At 42.6% G+C, this 7,906-nt stretch overlaps 1 non-coding gene across 1 annotated transcript; it reads right to left on the reverse strand.

The window, feature by feature from the left end:
* Nucleotides 1-1,001: 1,001 nt before the first annotated feature.
* On the reverse strand, nucleotides 1,002-1,069 carry LOC148027312 (small nucleolar RNA SNORD36). Its single transcript, XR_015692985.1, has one exon. It is a non-coding gene; the product is annotated as a small nucleolar RNA SNORD36 (small nucleolar RNA).
* Nucleotides 1,070-7,906: the final 6,837 nt, after the last annotated feature.

Genomic DNA, 7,906 nt, shown 5'->3' on the forward strand with positions numbered 1-7,906 from the left:
TCTCCCACAGTTTTTAATAGAATCAATCATATTCTTCAACATCCTCATAGAATCCATCAATATCACAAAGAAAGCAAAGAAGTACACCATCTTTGAATGGAAATACATCACATAGTATTCATCTTCAATATCTTCATAGTCTTCTCTCTCAATCTCTCATATACAATCACTCTGTTTCTATAGAATTGGCTATCTCTGACTCTCTCTCTCTCACTCCATCAATAATACATCATATCCTCACTACAATCTCTCAAAAATCACTCTCAATAATCACTCTTAGGTCGTGGATACCCCTCCCAAGAGGTATGTCTGATATGAAAGGTCACCAGAGCCACTACAGTGTCTCTTCATAGCTCACTACTGTCACTTCACTCTAATCTTCTCTTCAGTCTTCAGCAGCTACTTCTTCCACTTCTTTCAGCTCTTTTGCACTTGTATTCACCTCTTTCCAAGGCTAGAAAACTTTCCCAAAATCATACATACATTCCACAGAACACTTACAGAACAGTCTACAGAACAGTACCAGAACAGTTACAGTACAGAAGCAGAACAGAAGCAGAAGCTCTACAGAAGACCTACAGAAGGTTACAGAAGGTCATCAAAACCACATAACTTATACTCAACCCATTCCAAACTCTCACAAACCATTCAATAAGCTTTCACAATATCTCATTCTTCATCAATCAATACTCCATCCCTCCTTACAGAAGACAATCAGAACAAAAACAGACCAAAACAGAACAAAACAGAAGGTATACAGAACCATTCAGAACCTATCAGAACATCACAAAACCATCAACAAACATCATGATCTTCCAAAACACAATCAATATCATCCAAAACCCTCTCAAACCACTTCCAAATCAACCAATCATCCCATAAAATCAACCATTCAGCTCTCAAAAACAACAAAAATCAGCCAAAAAACAAGTCATTTCAACACTCAACATATCCCCACACTTAATAAGGAAGCGTCCTCGCGACCCAGGAAAAAGGGAATACAAGTTCATTGAAAAGCTCAACTTTGATCTTCATTATCTTTTCAAAAAGAATCCATCCACCACGACCCCAACTTATAACCTGTTTCTGATATAAAAATACAAAGAAAGGAAAACTCTATTGAAATTAACACCTCTTATCAAACTAAAAATCACAACAAATTGGTAAAGGATATAAGAGCTTGCTTCTTCGTCATCTGCATCGTCTTCAACTCTCCAACCACGACCCCATCTCTACAAATCTCCAAAACAGAGCTCCTACACAAGATCCAATAGGAAACCACCACGTTCGTTTGACATACATGAACTCACAACACTAATACACAACACAACCATCTGAATGACTTTCTCAAAAAGAAGAGTTTGGCATTAAAAAGCTTGCACCATACATTGGAAAGGTATCAATGAAGATGATCCCTCTTAAAAGATTGATGTTGTCGGAATCGATCCATAGATAAGGATTCATCTACAAAGTTTTTAGGAGGATTTTGAAAAAATTGGAGACAACACATCCTTTCCAACAGGACTAGGTATCTGCTAGGCAAACAGAGGGCATGAAAATACAGTATCTCCAGCTGTTGGGAATCAATGCTAACATTGACATTCATGCACAACTTTGGGATAGGCTTTGAATCAGTATGAGAATGCCTATGCATATACGCCAGGTACCAAGCAAAGTGAGCAGTTAATCTCACTGAGGGATCTGCAGACTGTGAATATTGTTGGGCAAAATGAACATAGTTTTGATAGGCTTGACTTGAAACTGTCCATTCCCCTGGAATTACTGGCCAATTAATCTGCGGTCCTGTAAGGCAATCATCCGAACTCCATCCCCTTCTTCTGGAAATCTGAGTATCAAAACCGGCACAGTCACTAACCAACTGAGGTGGTTGAGATATGGAAGTGTTAGGAGAGGGTAATGGAATAAGGGAAAGTGGATGTAGGGAAGGATAGGAAAAATCATAAAAGGAAGAAAAGGTTAAAGAAGGAGTGGCAGAAATTTGTAAGGAATCACTAAGGAACGGTGTTAATTGATAAATAGGAAATGTAGAGGGTACATTTATGAGGGGTGAAGGACAAGGTGGAGAAGGGGAAAATACCCTATCCTCAATAAAGGAACAGTAAGTGAAAATAGGAATTTGAGGGAAATTGGAAGGTTGAAAAAGAAGTGGTAAAATTAATGTGGAATTTGTTTGACAAAGGGAAAAATATATAGCATAACGGTGAGCCAATTGTTGGTAATAAAGGAGGGTAGGATTAGAAGGTCCCAAGAGAGATCGTCTCTGATAGGCATCAAAGAAAGTAGCATCAAATGGATTATGTTTAGAAAGATAGGTTAAGAGATCCATCCTCAGTTGGTTAGTACTCTGTACAAAGGTAGGAGCTGTGTTTTGTCTTTGATTGAGGACCACCAAATCAATCATGGGATGCCACGAACTATCCTGACAATCAGCCACTTTGGAGGAATAACTCTGGAACATATCAGCTATGCGCAACTCCAAATGATTGACATAGAGAACAGCCTGTAAGACCACATCCCCCACATACCATGCCATATCTACCTCATCTGGAATTAACAAATCTCCTCGGATATACATGTATGACATCAGCATGGTGTCTGGCGTGACAGAATCTTCAAAGACCATTCTGACTACCTCTGTCAACAACTCAGCAGACCAAGCCCCACTCCAGCCATCCTCTGGAAAAGGTAAATCCATCGTGGAAAGCTTCATATAGAAGACCAGCTTCTGTAAATGGTAGTGGACAAAGAAAGAATGGTCAGGTAAGACATATTCCTGAAACTGCTCAAAAGTAGACCATAACAAGTCCATTCTGGACTGCAATCTTTCCACTTTGTCTTGGAATAGAGGGCACAAAGTAGCCTGTCTCTGTAAGGCAGCCAAGTCCTGCTGTGAAAGAGAAGGAATTAATGGAACAGGAGGGCTTGGAGGAACAGAGCGGGACTTTGCAAGCTGATCTTGCAACTGCTGGATTTGGGAGGCTTGGTTGGCCACTGTGTCATTAGCCATTTGTAAAGCTGAAAGCTTGTCATCTAAGAGAACTTGGAATTCTTTCGCTTCGTTGGACATCCTCTCCTTCTCTGCTGAAAGGCTAGTAACCTGTGACTGAGCCTCGAATAACTGGGTTTTCAATGAAGAAATCTCATCACTTTGAATGGTAACCAGTTGGGTTTGCTGTTCCATTTGCTTAAATAGATCTGCTAGGGTATCCTTAGCAGATGCTAACTCAGATGTTGCTTTATGCAACTGGTCTTTGGACTGCATGAGCTCCTCATAGAAAGACGCGTACAGCTGTTGAACACAGGCTGTCACTGACAACTCAATGGAACTTTGAATATCCTTGCAGAGGAAAGGAATGGCATCTCCTGAGACGAGACTGTTCAGGGAGGGAACTGAGATCTCCAAGGATCCTTCTCTATGTGCCCTGAATAGGTTATTGCAAGTGAGATACCCAAGGAGGTCACTGCCAGAAGTAGCAGGGATAGACACTGAGGGAAGTACAGCAGGGGCTTTGTCCGCTACCCTCTTCAAGCGTTTACGCTGTATGACCAGGGGAGGCGGAGAATCATCATCCTCAATGTCAATAGGTGCTGACTCTTCTGAAGGTGGAGGAGGAGGTACTGGATCTGATGGAGGAGGTGGAGGTACAGTCTTCTGTAAACCTCAATAGGTCAAGAAGGCAGACAAATAGGATCCATAGGTAACATTGGTAACATTACCCCTCGTGACTTTAACGAAATGCTGATCCATCTTAGTAAGGAGGTATGTGCTCCAATCAATGGCAACTCCTTTTAGCACCATCCTGGAAGCTGTGAAAAGCTCTTTGGACAAATAGTGTGATGGCGTTTTGGCAGGCATGAACCTGTCCTGAAGGAACTGGCACATCGTCTTCCATACGGGATCAGTGATCATAGAAAACGAAACTCCTGAAGAGTTTATCACTTTCTTAACATCAAGGACTTCCCTTGTCTGCTTCTGCAACAGTTTGAGAATCTCTTCATTAGAGAAGAGCTGTCCAGTGGTCACAAAAGGTTCTCCTTTGGAGGGTAAGGACAGAGCCTTCCCTAAGCCGCGAGACGTCAATGTCATAGACATGCCTTGGACTACTCCTGTCTTCTTGCTGTAAGAGGCCAGGAACGCATCACATACGGACGGATCCTCTGGAAGTAATGGAAAAGGAGTGGCCACAAAAGCAGCAAGGCCTGCCTTCGTGAGGGGCTCAAAAGTAAGTAGGGACGAGTAATCCCTACTAACTAGTGGGACGTACTGGATAGGGGGAGGAGCATGAGAAGGCGCCATTCAGATGGTTACACACACACCACAAACACAGACAATCAAGGTGAATGCCTGCAAAGCAACATACAAAAAAAACCAAGGATAAGAGAATAACCAATCAAACGTGACTCGACCTACTAACCCGAGGCAAACCACATCCTAGAAAAAATTTGACATGACCTCGAGACAAATGCGACCGAAAGCTTCATGCGATGCATCAGACAAACACCCAGAACCCCGTATCAGGCAACAAAAGAAAAAAACTACATACCGTACCCGTAACCGTAACCGTAACTAAAACAGGAAACCAAAACCATACCATAGCAATATATCATCTGTACGACATCTGTGATAGAACCAAGACTGGACCATGGAAAATAACACTAATGACTGCGTATACCCATCCCACGAAACGGTTCATTGAAAAGGGGATTAAGTGCAGTGAGGGGGGAATTAATTTAATGAAGGGTTGATTTTAATCAATTATTAAAAATGGGTGAATTTTTATTAGGTGATAAACCTTAATAAGAAAACGGCGGTTCCTTATTATAAATTTAATTACCAATTATTAGGTTAAACCGGTGCTTTTATTCGATTCCCGGACTTCGATTCCCGACTGGGTCTCTAAATGCAATTCATTGATTATAATTTAAGGTGATGTGGAGCGCTTTTTTGCTAGTGCGTGCTCATGTGACGGCTGGTTGATTTTAATTAAAAATTTAGAGTGCCTCTGTAGCGCACGTAGCACGTGCTAAGTGAACAGCTGGTTGATTTTAATTTTAAAAAAAATGTGTGTTCAGCGCGAATGCGCGTGCCATGGTGGGTGAATTAAAGGGTGTATTTTAACAATTAATTGTGATTAAGGGGGAAAATAAATAAATAAATAACATAAAATAAATACCTGGAAGGGTGTGTATGAAATGCAGGAATGCGCACGGAAGAGTCCCAGTAAAGGAAAAGCAAAAAGCACTGATGAAACAACAAACAACACCTTAGCAGATGTGGTAATTTGATTGATGTTGGTTTGTGATTTTTATTTATTTTATTTTATTTTTAGTTGTGAATTTTTTATGTTGGAATAAATGGAAAATGAGCAAGGGAGGTGAGGGAAATTTTTTAGAATGTTTTTCAGAATTTTTTACAATGTTTTACAAAATTTTAAATGATTTTTCCATATTTTTTGGCAATTTATGGGTAATTTTAGGAAAGATGGATTTTTCTAAAATTATAGGAAAGGCAATTCCTATCAGACAATGGTCCAAAAATTGGCAAAAGACAAAATGAATTTTTAGAAATTTTTTGAAATTTTTTTAGGGAAAAATGAAGGTTGTGATTAATTAAGTCACATTAATCACATTAATCACAAGTCACTTAAGTTAGGTTAGTCATGTTAGTCATGTAAATCTACCTAGGTTAGTCTGGTAAGTCAACCTAGGTTAGTTAACCTAAGTTAGTTAAGTAAGTCAACCTAAGTTAGTGAAGTAAGGTCTACCTAAGTCAGTTAGGTCAGGGCTAACTAAGTTAGTTAGGTTAGTGTTTAACTAGGGTAGTTAAGTGTTAATTAGGTTAGTTAGGTGTTAATTAGGTTAGTTAGGTGTTAATTAGGTTAGTTAGTAACCTGAGGAGGAGGTGGGGTAGGAGGTGGAGGTTGGAGGGAGGCGAGGGGAGGTGGAGGCGATTGTGGCGGCAGCGGAGATCAGTGGCGCGGCAGGTGGTCAGTGGCGCGGCAGGCAGCAGCTGCGACGGCCATGGGCTACGGGGCGGCGGCGACGACCACGGGGGAGGGGGCGACAGGACGATCCGGGCGCGGCGATCCGACGGCGACGACGGCGCGGCGGCGGGTGGTGCGGACGACGAGGGCGGCGATCCGGGCGGAGGGCAAGGTGGCTACGACCACGCGAGGAGGCGGCCACGAGGAGGAGGAGGACAGCGCTGGGGGGGGGCGCTCTGTGGAGGAGGAGGGGGAGAGGGAGAGGAGAAGAAGTGGAGAGAGAAGGAGAAGGCGTGGAAGAGAGAAGAAGGAGGAATAACGCAGAGAGAGAGAGAGAAAGAAGAAAAAAAAAAGAAGAGAAGAGAGAGAAGGAGAAGGTGGTTGAGAGTCGGGGGGGGGGGAAGGGTGTCCGTTGGGTAGGTTTTTTTTAAAAAAAAAAAATTAGTATTATATTTTTTATAAAAAAAATAAAAAATAAAAGGTGGGCAGGGGTAAGGGAGGATGGGCGGGGTCAAGAGGGGACGGATCCCCGTCCCGCGCACGTGCGCGGGGCGGGGTAAAAAAATTTGCCGTGACGGGATTGAAATGACGCGGGGATGACAGTACGGGGTACGCGGACACGACCGGGGCGCGTGGAGACGCGTTAAATCGAAAAAGGGCGCGTTCACACGCAAAACGGGCGCGAGAAAAAACATAAAAATAAAGAAAAATTAACAACTCCCAATCCGGATGTCAAAACGAAATATCGTAAAAATGAAAAGTGGGCAGGACGACAGGGGGGAAACAAGAAAAATATGGGACGGGGGTTCCGGGAGGGGTAAAGGGCAGTTACGTGCAAAAAACACAAAAAACGAACCAAAAACGCAATTTAAAAATTAATATCGAAAGATCCGTGCATCGGAATGAGGTGCAGCAAAAAGGAAAACTAGGCAGAAAGATGTGCCCGACAATCCTATCATGTCAAAACATAATTCCGACTAAGATAAGACGCGTTCACATGGGAAAAACCCAAAAAACAAACCCGAAAATGGGATCGGAAATTAATATCTGACAAACCGTTTACCGGAATGACATGCAGTAAGAAGGAAAAATGTCCGCAGGAAGGGGTGGCACAGGGTGATCACGTTAAACCGCAGTTCCGACAGAAGTAGGAGGGGTTCGCATGTAAAAAACTCCAAAAATACTCCCGAAAACTCATTTAAAAATTAATAAGTAAAAATCCGGAAGTCGAAAAAGGGTGGAGGAAAAAGGAAAAAGGTAGGGGAAGGCACGAGGGACACGGTTGTCAAATCAAATTGGAATTCCGATGCAAACAGGGCAGGTGCACATGGAAAAATGTCAAAAATAAGCACGAAAAAGTCTTGAAAACCCGGAAAATTAATAACGGACAAACCATGTAGCGGAATGATGCGGAATAAAAAGGAAAAATGTCAGGGGAAAATCTTTGGTCAGGGCTATGACGTCAGATCACGGTTTCGAAGCAAGAAAAGCGCGTTCACATGCAAAACCGGCTAAATTGCATAAAATGCTTCAAAAATTAATAACTCAAAAATCGTGCACCGGAACAGGGGTAGGTAAAAGGGAAAAATGGACCGTTCAATGGAAGGAACAGGGCTATAAGGTTGGATTTGGATTTAAGTGAACGTAGGGTGCATTCACATGGAAGGACCTCAAAATCAGGGAATGAAGGAAAACTGCAAGGAAACAGCCCCAAAGGTGGGTGGAACATAGCCGGGCGGGTGGAAAAGGACCCCAGGAGGGTAAAAACAAGTCATGGTATACATGCATGAGCAGGGTAAGGCATATGCAGATGGGTATGCAATGTAGACGCGCAGGGACGCGTCCCCACACTTAAGACCTTAACGGATAGGGTTAACCGAGCAACAGGGACCTAAGACCAC

The sequence above is a fragment of the Lygodium microphyllum genome, chromosome 13 (genome assembly GCF_053477565.2).
Source record: "Lygodium microphyllum isolate KBCC chromosome 13, Lygodium_microphyllum_v1.1.10, whole genome shotgun sequence".
In the NCBI taxonomy this organism is placed as follows: Eukaryota; Viridiplantae; Streptophyta; class Polypodiopsida; order Schizaeales; family Lygodiaceae; genus Lygodium; species Lygodium microphyllum.